Source organism: Rhinatrema bivittatum, chromosome 2, assembly GCF_901001135.1.
Source record: "Rhinatrema bivittatum chromosome 2, aRhiBiv1.1, whole genome shotgun sequence".
In the NCBI taxonomy this organism is placed as follows: Eukaryota; Metazoa; Chordata; class Amphibia; order Gymnophiona; family Rhinatrematidae; genus Rhinatrema; species Rhinatrema bivittatum.
In genome coordinates, this window is record NC_042616.1 from 260,934,984 (window position 1) to 260,954,096 (window position 19,113).

At 45.9% G+C, this 19,113-nt stretch overlaps 1 long non-coding RNA gene across 2 annotated transcripts; it reads right to left on the reverse strand.

Annotated features, from left to right (window-relative positions):
* Positions 1-403: 403 nt before the first annotated feature.
* LOC115084503 lies at positions 404-18,915 on the reverse strand. 2 transcript variants are annotated; one of them, XR_003854580.1, is made up of 3 exons: positions 18,716-18,915; positions 12,344-12,507; positions 404-731 (listed from the first exon to the last, which is right to left on the reverse strand). It is a non-coding gene; the product is annotated as an uncharacterized LOC115084503 (long non-coding RNA). The 2 variants fall into 2 exon arrangements; XR_003854581.1 differs by having other exon boundaries at positions 16,616-18,915.
* Between the last annotated feature and the right edge of the window lie 198 nt (positions 18,916-19,113).

Sequence of the window (19,113 nt, forward strand, 5' to 3'; positions counted from 1 at the left end):
ACTGGTCGGTGCCATAGGGGATTGCTTAGTTTCGCCTAATGGATGCACCGGCCCTGTTGATAACGTTACTCCTGGTCAGAGGTGGAGTAAAGTTTCCATCCTTAACAAAATCTGGGTTAGGACCAGTGTAGTTCTCTGCATCGGGGAATACTGCTTAATGCCCTCATTTGCATGGGATTTCCATGCAAGGGTGTTATGCAGTACTCATATTTTTTAATGCACCTTTTGGGAGCATAAACCTCCTTCCTGCACCGGCCTGTCTATTAGCTGTAATAGCCTTCTTTCTGGGAGGACAGTTATTGAAAGTTACTAAGACTGAAATAGCTGCCCCCCACCCCCTCACCGTCTGTTTCTTCCTTCCTTCCTGTGCCTATGTATAGAGAAAGACAAACAAGTCTCTAAACAAAGTACAAACTTTTTTTTTTTTACTTATTCAAATGATAATATCCCAAAAAATTAACCCGCTTAGCAAAATAAATGTTTCTTTCTTTCAAACCATGCTTCACGGTTTTGAGAGTCTAGTTCCAGCCAGTCGTTTTTCATGCAGTCAGCAGAATGTCTTTAGTTGCTAGCAGAAGCTCAGAACTGCTTGTTCCTTTCAGGCAAGACATCTGCACAGCAGCAAGTTCCATCCCCAGTTAACTGCCTGCATCTTTAATGTCCTGAGCAATGTGACAGGATTCAGTGAGGTTCAGGCCCAAGGCAAGTGAAATGCAGACCAACGAGGACGGCTAAAAGAAAACAATGTGCAACACCAAAGAAATGTTAATAAAGGATAAAACATATCCCTCTCAGATATTTCAAATGACAGTTTTACTCACTTTTGATGAAATGTGAATAATGCATACCAATGATTTTCTATTCCTCTGGCTACATCAACCAGACAATCCTTTCACCCACATATTTCTCAAATTTAGAATAATATTTTGGAGAATACATTTTTAGGATCCAAAAATGTAATTCGAGTGTTCATAAAGATTCCTTCACCATACATGCTCCTCCAAAAGTTGTAAACATGAGGAGGGAACGTTAATATCTTTAAATATCACATTCTTCAAATGTCAGATTGCTTCACCCAAATTCTATAACCAAAAATTATAGACAGCATTATTTATTGTATTTGTTTTAACTAATGCATTATGTCCTATACCGACAAGACCACACAAATGATCAACCTCACTATAGCTCACTGACAGGTCGATACAGTAACGTGCAGTTAAAGATTCCCCGTCTGTAATGTGCTGGGAGCGCACAATACAGATGAGTAAGGCGATCCAGCGATACAGTCTCCAGTTTCACGCGTCCTTAGCGCATCCTAAAATAGACACATAACCCTTTCCGCACCCAGCATGTAAATGAACGAAAAAGCTGTATAATGAAGGAATTAGCTATTCCCCTCCGATACTGTAACGGGCGCTGATACTATCTCCTCAGTAACCCGCTGTTTTGCCGTGGCCTTAACGTGTTAGTTTACCGCCTCCCCCTAGTAGGTGTTAGTGTAGTGTAGTGTAAAAAACATTGCTTACCCGCCCTGGTCCCGTCCGGTCTCCGGTCCAGCCCGTCCGGTCTCCGGTGTAGCCCCAGTCCGGTCCCCTCCTCCCGAAGCAAAAAAAAAAACAAAAAACGAAAAAGTAGCAAGGCTCGGGCCTGCTACGGTAGTCCCTTCTCCCTTCCTCCCGATTTTGCACGGGCATCCATCCAGGCAGAGGGAGCCGGCGGCGAAACGACCTCCGGCTCCCTCTGCCTGGATGACCGCACGGCCCCGCCGGAATGAATGCCCGTGCGATTTTGGCGCTCATGCCATGAGCGCCAAAATCGCACGGGCATTCATCCAGGCAGAGGGAGCCGACGGCGAACGACCTCCGGCTCTCTCTGCCTGGATGAGCGCCAAAATCGCACGGGCGGGTAGGCAGCAGCGGCAGCGGGGGGCAGCGACAGCGGGATCCGGGGGCGGCAGCGGCAGCGGGAGCCGGGGGCGGCAGCGGCAGCGGGATCCGGGGGGCGGGTAGGCAGCGGTGTGTTCGATCGGGCGGGCGGGTAGGTGGCAAAAAAAAAAACTTTTCTGAAGCCATCAGTAGCTCCCCCGATGAAGACAAAAAGATGACCGCCTGCACGGGGGAAAGCGTGCAATTGGCCGCTGAAGACGTGACGTCACATCCCGTGACGCCAAATGTCGTGACGTCACGTCTTCAGCGGCCAATTGCACGCTTTCCCCGTGCAGGCGGTCATCTTCGTCTTCGTCGGGGGAGCTACGATCGTGTTCCTGCTGATGGCTACGATCGTGTTCCTGATGGCTTCAGAAAAGTAAGTTACTTTTGTCGCTTTTTGAAAAAACCAAAATTGCTTTTGGTTTTTTTTTGCTGCGCCGCCGCCGCTGCCGCCTACCTGCCTCCTCGCCCGATCGAACACGTACCCACCCGCCCCCCAGATCCTGCCGCCGCCGCTGCTGCCGCCTACCCGCGCGATCGAACACGTGCCTTTGGTTTTTTTGCTTCGCCGCTGTGTCTCACCTCCTCCCGGAGCAAGGCTGCTTTTGCGCCCTGCTCCGGGAGGAGGTGAGACACAGCGGCGAAGCAAAAAAAAACCAAAAGCAAGAAGTAAGTCGCTTCGCCGCCTCCCTCCTCCCGGTGCCTGTCATTCCAAATGTCATTTGAAAACACATTTGAAATGACAGGTACCAGCGCACCCAGGTTACTGTATAGGTGCTGTATTAAGCGCCTATACAGTAAAATGGGTTGCGCGGGCATAACCCTTCCCTATCGCTTCACAGCCGCGGCATGCATTTGCATGCAATTAGAAGAGAGTATCAGGCGCTAGGTCTAGAGAACTGTGCGTGCGGGGAGGAAGGGTGCGCCTGACACTGCCGCACTGTTTCTACCGCGGCCTTACAGTATCGATCTGTGAGTGTTCTTAAATTCCCACACCATACGAGTTCCTCCAAAAAGTATAGATACAAGGATACAATGATAAGTTACGAATAATTCACAGCCTTCACAGCTTTCATGTTGATTCAAGTCTTCAAAGTATTAATCCAACGTCTATAATACACAGAAAAACAAACAGCAAATGAGTATATTACTATGACCAACCAATGTCCTACCAACGCTGTCTTCCAACCGTTTGTACTCACGTTCACCCGGAACTGACGTTCTCCTCGGGATTCATAAAACGTAACTATGATTACCATGTCTTTTTATACCATGCCCAATGAGATATTTATTGGAGTAAATAAAACCATCTGATATAGCTACTTCAAATAAACAAATGCCCGTCATTACCGCCAGACCCAACACCCATCTTTCTATCGCAATCCATCAACAGGGAGGAGGAATAGCCTAGTGGTTAGAGCAGTGGGCTATGAACCAGGGTTCGAGTCCTGCTGTTGCTCCTTGTGACCTTGGGCAAGTCACTTTACCCTCCATTGCCTCAGGTACAAAACTTAGATAGTGAGCCCTCTGGAGATAGGGAAATACCTACAGTACCTGAATGTACACTGATGTGATATCTCAGATCAAATGTTGGTATATAAATAAAATAATGTTGCTATCATTTCACCTCTTGGATTATTTTTTTTTTTCAGCTTGTAGAAACTTCTTTTCCTCTGTTATGCAATCTGATTCTCTTAGAGTTACAGTGTATGCAAATATATGTCAAACATATTCATTGTGGGTATCCTGAAAACCCCACTGGTTGTGGAGTTACCAGGACAGTTTTGGAAGTCCTGTTCTAGGAAGCATTATAGCTTTAAAGGGATATTTCATGTTTAAGTGCTTCTTTAAAAAAAAATAAAAAATTAAGGGGGTGAAAATCTTAAGACTTAGACTACATCTGCAGGCGTGATCAGTCCTGAACAAGCATCCCTCAGCTATTCTCCCTGGGATTTACATAATGAGAGTTTTCATGACTACAGTTTATACATAGACCAGTGTAATAAGGTGTGCTCAGGTCAGCACATGTTTGTGCTCACAGCTTTACTCTCAATTTTACAAGCAATTTAGTGCACAAAAAACTGTGTGCAAACGTGAGTAAAACGTGAGCACACAAATCATCTGTTAAACAAAACATTAGCTATGAGTCCCCAGTGCAGAGAGGAGTGTATAAGAACATGCCATATTGGGTCAGACCAAGGGTCCATGAAGCCCAGCATCCTGTCTCCAACAGTGGCCAATCCAGGCCATAAGAACCTGGCAAGTAGCCAAAACTAAGTCTATCCCATGTTACAGTTGCTAATAATAGCAGTGGCTATTTTCTAAGTCAACTTAATTAATAGCAGGTAATGGACTTCTCCTCCAAGAACTTATCCAATTCTTTTTTAAACACAGCTACACTAACTGCACTAACCACACCCTCTGGCAACAAATTCCAGAGTTTAATTGTGTGTTGAATGAAAAAGAACTTTCTCCAATTAGTTTTAAATGTGCCACACGCTAACTTCATGGAGTGCTCCCTAGTCTTTCTATTATCCGAAAGAGTAAATAACCGATTCACATCTACCCGTTCTAGACCTCTCATGATTTTAAACACCTCTATCATATCCCCCCTCAGCCGTCTCTTCTCCAAGCTGAACAGCCCTAACCTCTTTAGTCTTTCCTGATAGGGGAGCTGTTCCATTCCCCTTATCATTTTGGTCGCCCTTCTCTGTACCTTCTCTGTATTTTTTATGTTTTCTCAAAACTGGAAATTTAAATGCTGGTCAGCAGAGGCGTAGCCAGGCAATATGGTGCCTATGGCCAAGTGAAAAACTGCGCCCTCACCCATTACACAACATATGACACCATGAATTGGGAGACTTTGTTAAATGTTTGTACTGCAGTGCCCACGGCCAGTGCAAGGGTATTAGGTGCCCTCCACCCCATCACACACAATTAAAATGCATGCATTTATAATAACATTTTAAATGAAAAAGGACGTTCAAAGCACAGCCTTCTGAGGTAAAAATATCACTTACAACATGCATATTATATTTACATGCACTGCTGTGATGCCAACCAGAAAACCCTGCAAAAAAGCAAGAGGCACTTGGAGCTCATATTTATTTATTTATTTATTTACATTTATATTCTGCTTTTTGCACTTTTTTCAGCACTTCAAATTGGATTACATTCAGGTACTGTAGGTATTTCCCTATCCCCAGAGGGCTTACATTCTACGTTTGTACCTGAGGCAATGGAGGGTAAAGTGACTTGCCCAAGGTCACAAGAAATGACAGCAGGACTTGAACCCTGGTTCATAGTCCACTGCTCTAACCACTAGGCTACTCCTCCACTCCTTATATAGTATTAGGCCTACTGTAATGCATCTTGGGCATGGTATGACCCTCAGAGAGCTACAAGAAAACAGAATTACAATGCAATAAACTTTCTATATCAAAACAGCACTAACTGCCAGCACTCAAACAGCAACAACCCTACTTACGAAAGTTAACACTGCAAATATTACACCAGGCCTAAAACACCAATACATCCCCTATTAGAAAAACAGAACAAGCCAAGCTGCTATAGATCCCTACATCCGAACTACACACTATTGGAATACCTCACCTCAGTCACACATGTAAAACACAGATAGACTCTCAAATACAGAATAAAGAGACCATAAAATATAAATAGAAATGTACAGACAAAAACTAAACAGGAAACCATAACAAGCCAAATTCTATATGAATTGCAACAGTGGAAAAACAGAAGCATTCCCATTCTTCATAAAACAATAAAATTAGTAAAACCATACCAATAAAAAGAATAATTTGAAACTAATAAATAGAATAGCATTCAAAAATTTAAAACTCACATACAAATTTTCCAAACATCAATAAAATATTTCAAATAACACCCATTAAAACTAATAAGTATTTTTAAAAATCCTGTTATCCATATCTACAACTTTTGATTTCTAGAAGCCCTAAATTGTCATGGATTAGCAGGCAGAGAGGAAGTGGGGTCAGTCTCCCACACACATGCTTTCTCTGTCTCCCACACACATGCTCTCTCTCTCTCTCACACAGTCTTGCTTCCCTTATCCCCCACTCCCTAGCATTCTTGGTCCCAACCCCCTCTCCCCTTTCACAGCCCCAATGCCCCAGCAGTTTTGCTTCCCTCTCCTCTCTTGGCCACCCGATTCCCCAGGAGTCTTACTCCCCAGCCCCACTCCCCAGCAGTCTTGCTCTCCAGACCCCTCTCCCATCCCAGAAATCCCACTCCCCAGAAGTCTTATTCCACAGCCCACTCTCCTCACCCAGACCCCCCCCCCACTTTCCAGCAGTCTTGCTCCCTAGCCTTATTTCCCCTCCCAGCCCCCCTACTGCCCAGAAGTCTCCCCTCCCCTCCCCAACCACAATCCCCTCATTCACCGCAGGTGGCTAGTATACGATTTCCTTAATGCTGCTCACCCCCACGGTGCTACTGCAATCCCCTCATTCACCCTCCCTCCTCCTGAAGAATCGAAAGATCGGGCCTTGCAGTGCGGGCTGCTTCTCCCTCCCAGCTGCTGGTGCCTGCTTGATATCATCAGGTGCTGACAACTGAGGAGGAAGAAGCAGCCCGTGCACTAAAGCAAAATCCTTCCATTCCTCAGGAGCTTTAATGAAATCATGCGTCATCCCATTGCCACCAATGATCCTTCTCCCGTTGTTAGCGTTCTCCCGTTCCGACGCCTATGAGTGGAAAAGAATCATGGCTCCACCAGAATCATCAGCGTAGCCGGCAGGCTACACTGTTTTTCCACTTACTGAGGCCCACATGATGGCGGCGCTATGGCGCCTTTTGGTAGCAGCGCCTATGGCCGTGGCCATATTGGCCATAGACACGCTATAGCTCTGCTGGTCAGAAATGGAGTAAAGTTTCTGGAGCTGAATCTGGAGTTTGTGGTACAGGGGTCCTGTGCTCTGGCTTTATGTGCATAAAACATGATTTGTACACATGATTATGCTTTCAGCACATAAAAACATGATTTATGCACACAGACCATGCTTTCAGCACATAAAATCTGGTCTGTGCGCATAGACACTTGTTTTATGTAAGTTTAGACACTTGTTTTATGTAACGCCTCAACCGCGACTGTTTTGTTATTATGTAAACCGATTTGATTTGATATTTTGTATCGAGAATGTCGGTATAGAAAAATTCTAAATAAATAAATAAATCATGTTTTTTATGTGTGTTAAACATATATGTACACCTTTTTTCAAGTTATATACTTTTTTAACGCCTGATGCGTTAGCATACTTTTAGCTTGCTACGTCGGGAGTTAACTCATGTTTTTAAGTGCATGAGTAAAGATTGTTACGATTCTGCTTGTGGGTTAGGCCCACAAGCAGCCTCTCACCTCAGCGGGGACTGGAGGCCACCGCTGCCGACGCCAGTTCCACCGCTGCTCACTGCTGTGGCGGGACGCCGCCATCGTTGCCCTGCCTTCGTGGCAGGAGCCGCCGATGTCCCTCTTCTCCTGTGCAGCCAGGAGGCCGCTGATGCCACTCCTCCGCGGTCCGGAGGCCGCCCTTGTCCATTCTGCACAGCAGGCCCTGCTATTGTGCTTCCATGCGGCTGGGAGGCCGCCGACGTGGGACCTTCTCACGGCGGGTGCCACTTTCGCTGGAACCCTCCTGCGGCAGGGAGTGCCGTCCTCAGTCCTCTCTTCAGTAGCTGGTGCTGCCCCCCAGCTTTCTCCTGCGGCGGGAGCCGCCTCATGCCTGCTTCTCCTGCTCTGCATATGGCTGCTGTCCCTGGTCCTGCCTCCTACCTCCTTAGGCGCAAGGCCACGCCTCCTTTCCCGATTTAAAGGGCCAAAGCAGGGCAGGGCCCTGAGAATCCTCCTGATGACGTTCCTAGGCATCTTCTTCTTCAGCTCTATAAAGAGGGCCTTCCTTCAGTCTCTCGTTGCCTTTGCAAGGAGTTGGTTAACTCCTGGAGTTCCCTTGGTTCCAGCTCTTCATTCCAGGAATCTTCTCTGCTTCACCTCGCTTCTTCAAGGCACTCCGTTCTTTGTGGGAATTCCCTTGTCTTCATCTGTGGTTCCTGATCCTTCGTCTTCATCTTTGCTCCATGTCCTAGTCTCTCGTTGGATCCTGTGTCTTTGTCCATCTCGTCTTCAAGATGTTCCTGTCTTCAGATGCTCCTCCCTCTTGATACGCCTAGTTCCAATGCTCCTGCTCCAGAGGTACCTGAGGATCCTTGCTCCTTGTCGCAGATGTCCCAGATGTCCTTGTTTTCAGAGGTCCCCGTCGTCTAGTGGCTCCGATGTCCTAATGTTCCGGTGTACTAGATGTCCTTCGTTCCTGCCCTTATCCTGATGCTTCCTTCGTCAGCTCTTCACCCAGCTTCCAGGTTCCTTTAATCCACTCTTCACCTTACAATGCAAGTCTCCGATGGACCCTTGCTTTTAATGTTCCTGAATCCGAGTTCCAAGTTCCGAGTCTTGAGTCCTGAGTCTTGTATCCTGTCCCCGGTCGTCGGAGTCCTTGCCTGCTTCCGTCCATGCCTAAGACTCTGCCAGAACCTGCTCCACTTCAGCGTGGTCCGTGACCAGCCACAAGCAGCTGTGTAGGGCGAGCCCTGGTGCAGGCCTCTCCTGTATCTTCGTCATGTCCTGGCTTCAACTTCCACCTCTTCGCCTGGAGTCTGCTTCGCGTTCAATGTGGTCCGTGACCAGCCTTGGCGACTGTGTAGGGCATGCTGCAATGCAGCTCCCATCCAGTACTTTCGCCCAAGACCTGAATCCTTGCCTGAGACCTTTGTGTAACCTGAATCCTTGTCCGAGTCTTCTGAGTAACCTGAATCCTTGTCCGAGTCTTCTGAGTATCCTGAGTCTTCGTCTGAGTCTTTTATGTAACCTGTTTGCCTATCTGAATCCTCTGAGCATCCTGCATCTCCATCCTTGTCTGAGCATCCAGCATCCTTGTCCACGTCTGAGCATCCTGTATCTTCATCCATGTTTGAGCATCCTGAACCTTCGTCCATGTCTGAATCCTTGCCTGAGTTCCAAGTTTCCTCACCTCGTCCAAGTCTTCACTTCTCCTCGTCTCGTCCAAGTCTCCAAGCACCTCGTCTTGTTCCTGTTCCAAAACCAACACCTGTCCTCGATCTCTGTCCGTCCCATCGCATCTGCCGTTCCCAAGCGGCAGGTCCGAAAGGGTTATCGAGTGGCCGGAGGGCTACTCCAGAGACCGGCATTGCATTGTTGGGTCTCTTCTGGTGCGATGGGTTTGGCAGGGGTCAGGCTCCCTGGTCTTCTGCCTATCCACCTGTGCTTGAACACGTCTTGCTGCGGTGCTTTCCTGGAGTCCTTTGGGGTTTTGCCGTGGTCTGGGCACACTAAATCTTCCTGGAATCGGGATCGCTCCCTAGCGCTTCCCCAACAAAGATAACATGTGCTGAAGTTCAGCACACATTTTTTTATCTGGCTATCTGCTGCTAGATGCTTTCAAGTATGCTCTTTCTAGCTTTCCTTGAATCTGCATTGGTTTAACCGCCACTTCTTTGGACTAGCAGGAGCTAGCCTGCATTGGCTGTGGTGGTGAACCTCCTGTTCAGTTTCCATTCCTCGTAGGTATTACAATCTAGCTCATAACTCAATTCTGATTTACCAGTTTCTGTTCCTATTTGGTCCTTCCTGCTCCTATTTCTCTTTTGCCTTGTGTCCTGCCAGTTTTGTGTTACCAAACTATTCCAGCTCCTATCAGATCTACTCCTGCTTACTCTGGATAATTTCACCTTCTATATCAGGGGTCACCAATTCCAGTCCTCGAGAGCCACAAGCAAGCCAGGTTTTCAGGATATCCATATTTATTTATTTATTTATTTGCAAAAATGTATGTTCCACACATTCCACATGATCACGGCGGATGACAATCATACATTCAAAATCATAAAAACATTAAACAAATAATAATAGATGGTTAAAACATAGCATCAAATCATAAAACATGGTTAAAATGAGACATCAGAACAAAAATCAACAAACATGTAAATGAACATAAAAACATGGCTGCATAAAAAGTCCATAAAGTTATCAGAACACAATTCTCGCCATAATAAATATGCATGAGATAGATCTACATGCACTGCTCCATTGCATGCAAATCTATTTCATGCATATTCATTGTGGATATCCTGAAAACCTGATCTGTCTGTGGACTGGAGTTGGCCACCAATGTTCTACATGGATTTCTCTGCTTGTTCGTTAGCCTGTTGACCCCATTTGCTGCTTCACAGTCCTGTATGCTTAAAGTATGGAAAGACCGTAAATGGGCTTAGCCCAGTTATTTTAATTAGGGTCTTAACCACCTCACTGAGATTTAAATGTTATAAAAGTCTCTTGGCTGACAAAAAAAGAATTAGGCCAGGGCTTCCCAAACCAGTAGGATATCCACAATGAATATGCATGAGATAAATTTGTATATCATGGAGACTCAGTGCAAGGATCCCAGCTCAAATTAGCAAAACAAATGCAGCTTGAGTCTATTATATCAGAATGCATACCCCTTATCTGGGGAGTCCCAACTGGCATTGAACAGTGCTATTCATACAAAAATCATAGAAAGGAAAAAAAAAAAAAATCCAGTAAGCCCCACAGGCTAGGTTATGCCTGCTACCCCCACTGACAGGCCGATTCAATAAAGATCGCGGGAGAACGGACGCTCCGTGTTGAATGCCCGCTCTCCCGACGTGCGCCCAGCCACCTCTCCTGGGCATGCGATCTTATATTTAAATGAGGAGTCGTGCTACAAGGAGGTGCTAGGGGCGATTACATGTCTCTAGCGCCTCCTTGGCCCAGGAGAGGTGGTTCTGTCAGCGAGTTCAGGAAACTGACCCTCAATTTTACGAGCATTGGTTTTACGAACCTGCTGACAGTAATTGGTTAGGAAAATGGACGCCGGTAAAATTGAGTGTCCATTTTCCTAACTGGACTGGCCGGCACTTTTTTTTTTTTTTTTTTTACATTTTTGGTTCCTCTGACTTAATAACGCTAGGATATTAAGTCGGCAAGTGTACAGAAAAGTAGTATTTTCTGCTTTTCTGTACACTTTTCCAGGCTGCGGATTGGATGCACATTTTACTTTTGGAATCCCGGGTGAAAGACTAATAAACTCATCAACGTGCATTTGCATTTGATGAGTGCTATTAGTTTTCAGGGGGTTTAGTCACACATTTTCGAGGAGCTGAAGGAGACCTGAAGCATCTGTTAATCTGATTCTCACTTCCTTGATTGAGACAGAGGAGGGGAAATCTGTATGATGTTTCGACGAATGCCAGTATATAAAAACTTTAATTAAATAAATACATAAATACTCGTTATATTTCTTTAATGGCTACATTTATTTTGTTGTCTTAAGTTGTGTTCAGTTTAGGAATCTATAGCCTAGGGGAAAGAAGAGATGGCTGAATCATTTATTATTTACAGTATAAGGGGTATTAGACGCCCCTGGAAAACACACAGCCAAACATGTGTTGAACAGTGCGCATGGCCCAGCACACTTTACTGAATTGGCCTGTGAGTGTATGTTGCTTAGAGAAAACAATAAGCCCAAGCTAAACTGCAGTTTCAAAGCATAGTACTGAAGTTGTTGAACCATGCCTGCTACACCACTGAGTGTTTAGAGCTTAAAGAGAAGATTAAAAAAAAACAAACAAAAAACTAGCACAAATTAAATCTAAACCTCCAAGCACAGTCACTGAAATACTAACCTAAAGGGTAGATTTTAAAAAATAACGCGATCGCGTACTTTTGTTGGCGCACCAGGCGCCAACAAAAGTACGCTGGATTTTATAAGATACACGTGTAGCCGCGCGTATCTTATAAAATCCAGGATCGGCGCGCGCAAGGCTGCTGATTTTGGGCAGCCTGCGAGCGCCGAGCCGCACAGCCTGCCTCCGTTCCCTCCGAGGCCGCTCCGAAATCGGAGTGGCCTCGGAGGGAACTTTCTTTCGCCCTCCCCTCACCTTCCCCTCCCTTCCCCTACCTAACCCACCCCCCCGGCCCTATCTAAACCCCACCCCTACCTTTATCCATGGATTTACACCTGCCGGAGGCAGATGTAAATCCGCGCGCGCCAGCAGCCCGCTGGCGCGCCAAGACCCGACCCGGGGGTTGTTCCAGAGGGCGCGGCCATGCCCCCGGAACGCCCCCGGGCCGGCGCCATGCCCCTGGGCCCGCCCCCCCAAACGCCGCGTCCCGCCCCCCAAACGCCACGTCATTCGGTGACGTCCCCCGACACACCCCTTTCAGGAAGCCCCGGGACTTCCGCGCGTCCCGGGGCTCTGCGCGCACCGGCGGCCTATGCAAAATAGGCCGCCGGCGCGCACGGGGGTTTTAAAATCTGCCCCTAAGATTATCTCCATTTTCTTACCTTGGGCTGGCCACTTTCCTCCATCACCATCTCCATCTCCTCAGTCACTGGTTCTAGTCCCACCTCAACCTCCTCTGTGAGGATCTTATCTTGTGGGCCCCCCTCTAGGCATCTTCCATTCTTCTACATATATTGTCCTATTTGCTTTACCTGCATGAAGAACACTGGTGGGAAAATAGTTCCTAAAATGTAGTGAAAATGTACTAACAATGTATTACAGCATTTAACAGGTTAATCTATTCATTAATATCAGAGTTCCCACCCTCCCTGCCCTCAGGACCTCCACCCTCAGAGCTCCATTTGTCACACCTCTCTCACAGGATCCTGGGAGGTGATTATTGCACTGCTTCTGTGTACTGAATTTGCTTTGGGTTTTTCTCTCTGAAACTCAAGGCTGCTACTGGTATTCTTCAGTATTCCATCAAGGAAATCCCCCTTAGTTTAAGTTTAATTTATTTGTTTGACCACCTTTCTTATGTTATGATTGTTATGATTGCCATGGCAAGAATCATTAACAAATGTCCGCAGAACAGACCATATTACTCCCATTCTCAAAGACCTGCACTGGCTCCCCATACCTTCTCGTATTCTCTACAAAACTCTCATAATCACCCATAAAGCCATTTACTCCCACCACTCCAACTGGCTTGACCATCCATTCACCTCTGCTAACCCGAAACATCCCACTAGAACAGGGGTCAGGAACCTTTTTGGCTGAGAGAGCCATGAATGCCACATATTTTAAAATGTAATTCCATGAGAGCCATACAATATGTTTAAAACTAAATACAAGTAAATGTGTGCATTTTATGTAAGATCACACTTTTAAAGTACAATAAGTCTGAAAATATTACACCAGGCCTTAAGACACCAATACATCTCCTATTAGGAAAATGAACCAAGTCAGGCTGCTATAGAGTCCTACACAGAAACGTCACGCCAGCAGAAAACCTCACCTGAATCACGTGCTGACCCTCACCTAACATAGAATAAAGAGACCAAAACGCATAACTAGAAGCATGCAGAAAAAACTGAATTGGAAACTGCAACAAGCCAGAGTCTCTGTATGCAGTGTAACAAAGGAAAAAAGAAAAATCACCCATCCTTATAAAACAAATCAAGAAATATAAAATCATCAGCAGTAAAACTGTACTAACAAAAAGAACATATTTCGAAATAGCTGATGAGTGGAATATCCAATAATTAAAAACTCATATAAAAAATTTCCAGATACCAACAAAATATTTCAAAATAGCAGACACAAAGACCCAGTAATGAAAAATAATAAGGATACAAAAATGTTTTTGCTCTGCATACCTGGGAACGTTTGATATCCAGGTGTCCTGAGATTGTTCTGAATTAGCAGGAGGAGGGGTGGTTTGCTTGGAACTTTCTCCTCTCTCAGTCACATACCAGCGCTCTCTCTCACACTGGCTCTCAATTACACACCTATACACACATGCTCTCAGTCACTCACATATACACATGCTTTTTCTCTCTCACTTATATAGGCTCTTAATTACACATTTACACACATGCTGTCTATCTTTTCACGCTTACACACACACACAGGCTTTCAATCACATAAATACATGCTGTCTTTTTCTCTCACACACAGACTCTCATTCACATGCTTACAAACATGTCCTCTCTTTCTCTCATTTACACACAGGCTCTCAATCACATACTCACATGCTCCATCACCTAAACCAGCTCTCAATCACACACAGACACACATGCTCTCTCTTACTTATACACACAGGCTCTTAATCATACATACACATGATCTCTGTCACACACAAAGGATCTCAATCATACACACATACTCTTTCACACAAACAGGTTTTCAATCACAAACTTACACATACAGGTTTCCCAGTCATAAACTTACATTCATGCTCTCTCTCTCACAGACATACTCTCTTTCACATATACAGGCTCTCAATCATTCACATACATGCAATCTCTCACTCACACACACAGGATCTCAAACACACATGCTTGCTCGCTCATTCACTCTCTCTCTCCCCCACCCCCACCCCGGGAACTCGCAGCAGCAGCAGCCTCCTCCCAACGCTAACCTCCTTCATTTTCAGCCCTCGCGGAGGAGGAGTCCCATCGGCCGCGGTTGAAGCTCTTCTTTATTTTCCTCCGAGCCGCGCTGCACAGTCTTCTTTTCGTCGGACCGACGCTGACCACACTAGCGTGGTCTCTTCTTCCCGCGCACGCACCCGATGCTCACCACTTCCTCTTCCGGGCCGCGGGGGGGGACGGGACTCCAGCTAATCTGCCGCGTTCCGCTCGGGCTGACAGCATTTTAAGCCCGGGCGGAGGAGGACCGGGGAGCAGCTGGGTCAGCGGGGGACTGGAAAGTGTGGCGACACACTGATTTAGTAGATTTGTCTGCGAGCCAGATGCAGCCATCAAAAGAGCCATATCTGGCTCGCGAGCCATGGGTTCCCGACCCCTGCACTAGAACAACTAACAAAGGAACCCTTCATGTACCCTCCCTAAAAATAGCACACCTATCCACCACAAGAGAACGTGCCCTCACGATCGCAGGCCCTTCACATTGGAACTCCCTGCCTTCAACACTCCGTCTCGAATCCTGTCATTTCAAATTTAGAAAAAAACTAAAAACATGGTTGTTTAGACAGGCATTTCCTGACTAACCATCTCTCCATACTTCTATCTGCCTCCACTAATTCCATTACCTGACTCCTTCGCTACTACCATTGTACTATATGATTATATGCACCCCTGTACATAATGTATATAACAGCTTACAATTATCATTTCACTTAGCATGAAATATACCAATAATCACCTATATTAAGAACCTCTCGCCAGTTGCGCTGTTTTTCTATGCCTTTCTTTATGCGTGCACCCTGCCCTACAATGTTGTACCCTTGTTAAATGTACTTTCCAAACATTTTGTTAAGATGTAAACCGATGTGATGTACACACTAACACCGGCATATAAAAGGTTTTAAATAAATAAATAAATAATAAATCAAGGTGGTGAACAAGAAAAGGCATATATAATAAAAAAAACAATACTGAAGAGATACATAAAACACTACATCATAAAAAATAAAAAAAATATATGAACATAAAACAAGTATAGTAAGGGGACACCTCATTACAAACAAGCTTTAAGCTCTTTAGTTGGAAAGGCATAAATAAATAAATGACAATGATAATGTTCTGTTACAGTTATTAGGCGCCCTAGGTGAAACTTACAGCCTGCTGCTCCCCCCCCCCCCCCCCCGGTCACACCTTCCCTACACACAAATAAAATTATGCATTTATAATAATTTAACATAAACAATAAAATCAAGAAATATAAATTATCAATAGAGTAAAACCATACTAATAAAAAGAATAAATATTTCATAACAGCCGACAAATAGAACATCCAGTAATTATAAAGTTATACAAATTTTCCAAATACCAATAAACATTTTAAAAACAACAGACACATCAGAGAGCATCCAATAAATTAATAAAGATAAAAAAAATCCGCTGCTGTCCATACCTAGGATCTTTTGAATTCCAGATGCCTTGAGATTGTTGTGGATTATTGTTGTGGATTAGCAGGGGGAGAGGAGAGGGGTTGTTAAACTTTATTCTCTCTCTCTCACATGCTTGCTCTCTCATACATACACACACACAGACATGTCCTGTCTCTCATACCTGCAAACACAGATATGCCCTCTCATACATGCACAAACACAGACTGACATGACTTCTCACTGTATATATTATCTGACTTTGTACACATCACTCACACACAAACACATGAACATACTCTCTCAATAGCCTCGTCTTTCAGCCCATGTACTCTTCCTCTTTCTTCAGGCCTTCGGGGGCATGGAAAAAAGGTGAGGGGCCTGTCCGCGGGATGGGATCGCGGGCAGGATCATAACACTATTTGGGCTTTGCCCCCATAATATCCTCTGCTATTTCCAAATTGCCAGTTTTATCTCCATTTTGGGTCAGCTACTACCACCTATCAGTCAGGTCCCTTTCAAAAATTACTGGCCTAATTCCGAGGCAGGAAACAATCCCTGGCGAATATATACAAATTGTTGCAAGAATTGGTTCCCTATGGAGATATGTGTGTCTTAGCTGAGCTCTGGAATCAGGAATTGGGATCTGCCCTAGCTGAGGAGGACCTACTAGAGGCTCTAAATATCTTTTATAAAGCTATACCCTCGGTTGGCATGAGGGAACAATATTTAAAGGTAATGCACGGGATTATAATCTCACCTCTCAGATGTTGTGCCCGTTGGTCGCAGACGGCTGCGACCTCTGATGCTCACCTCTTTTTTCCCTGCACCAGCGATTCTTGGAAGAATGGCGGCCTCCGCCTGCAGATGCCGCCTTCCCCGGCGTTCCCAGGACGGCGTGGGCAATCCCGTCCGCCATCTTGAATTAGGGATTACCTAGGGCATGCGCGCGTGTGCCAGGCCCTCTCTTATACACGTCATGGCAGGAATCTCGGGGGCGCCCCCTTCGCATGACGACACCCGCCAGTGTATTTATGCTATTCGGCCTGAGCTTCCTATGAGTTAGCAAGGACTTCCTTCCTGCTGAATTCCGCTCTACTTGGAGACGCTTCGCTACTCACTACTGTTTCTGAACTCCTGGACTTGGACGCTCTAGGTAACCGCTCCTTGGGGGCCTTGTCGTGTTCTGGCTATCTGCTCCTCCGAGGGCCTTCCTGCCTCGAGGATCCATCTACTTACACTTGGGACTCAGCCTTGTTCAGTCTTGTGAGTACGCTTCTCGTTTCTACCTTCTTGCTGACGGAACCTCTGGTGTACCCCGTGCCACTACCGTGCTTGCCTCACCAAACCTTCCTCTACACTTCAGAGTGAGTACCTTCAACTACCCAGCTCTGCTGACCTCCTGCACCTTTCCTAACGACAGTGCAGATTCTTGGCGTATCCCGCGCTGCGGGCCACTACCGGATCTACCTTGCAAGGTGTATCATCTGAAGGATTTTCTCTCAAGATCTACAAAGACATCAGGTAGATGTTGCCAGAGTCCTGCAGAGACTATGGGATAACCGTCTCTATGCTAAACTAGAAAAGTGTGCCTTCCATCAGGAGTCTGTTCCCTTTTTGGGCTATGTGGTGTCCAGCAGGGGCTTCCAAATGGATCCGCAAACGATCAAAAGCATACAGGACTGGCCCCAACCCACTGGTCTCAAAGCACTTCGCTGATTTCTCGGCTTCACCAATTATTATCGCACATTCATCCACCACTACTCTACTTTGACTGCACCACTTACTGCCATGATGAAGGGAGCCAACCCTTCACAGCTGTTACTGCTTTTCAAGCCGTCAAGGAGGCTTTTCTCAAAAAACCTTGCCTTCGCCACCTGGCTCCTCGACAACCATTTATAGTCGAGGTTGATGCCTCCGATGTTGGAGTTGGAGCCCTTCTTAGCCAGAACAGTGACACCCATACACTGCACCTTTGCTCTTTTTTTTCTCTGCGTTTTTCTCCAGCCGAGCGAAATTATGGTATGGGGACAAGAGCTCTTGGCTATCAAGCTAGTAATCGAAGAGTGGCCTCATGGCTCGAGGGGGCACAACATCAGATAACTGTATACACAGACCACAAAAATATGGAATATCTGTGTCATGCGCAGTGACTGAATCACAGACAAGCCCGTTGGTCCTTGTTTTTTCTGTTCAAGTATCATCCTGCTGACAAGAATACCCGTGCAGACGCTCTCTCATGCTCCTTCACTTCAGAGGATGTCCCAGATGTACCTCGCCACATCATCAATCCCACAAAGGGACAATATGAGGAGTTTTTGTGTAATTATGAAACGTGTGTAAACCTAGTCAACTGTTCATGGTTGTTGAAAATGCAATAAAGATAAATATGAAGAAAAAAATAATGTATTCTTCCTGCATAGTGTTTTAACTTAATTTTGAAATTAGCATTATATGGTTTACATAAAGAATGTATTTAGACAGGGGCAATTTGCATGCTCCCCCTCCAACCAAAAATGCATTTTGCTGCCCCTGTTCAGAATGTGTAATGTTCAGCCAGTTGTCAGTAAAGGTTACAGGTCATCAGACAGAGCTCTGGGCAATAATAAAGAAGTTCATTGTTTCTGTTCAGACTGTGTGGTTGAGACTTCCTCGGATGGGGCCTAGTTAAATCTAAATCGTCAGTACATAACTGTCTAGATAGAACGTGACATCTTTCCCTTCCGTTCTAGTGCCCCAGATCTTCTGGAGCTCAAAGGAGGATTTTCATAAATTCTGTTACGTTAGCGGGGTTTTTCCACGGCCTCGCTAAAATAAAAATGCATAGAAAACTTCTCTTCCTCTCTAAAAAAAAACCCACCAAAACATAAAACCATTCCCGGAGTGGAAAACCGCAACGGTACTGGAACTGGGATGCAGGTTTCCGCTACAAACATGATACTAGGAGCCGTGCGGGCAACCGTAAGCGGCAGAAGGTTTCCAGCAACATCGGCAACCTTCAAGCTCTCTCAAGAACCAGGGAAGGGAAAATAGAGCAGGGACCAGTAACCAAAGCGAATCTTCCCCCCTGTAACCATCTGTTTTGACGTCACTAGCCAAGTTTTTCCTGGTTTTTTTCCGATTGGAGGAACGGGCGGCTCGACCCTGCCCCCGGAGCGGCGGGATTGGCTGCGGTGGCGGCGGAGCGATGCCGGACGGGAGGCCGCGCTGTGCATTGTCTCTGATGCTCGGCGGGGGGTGGCAACGGTGGCGGTGGCG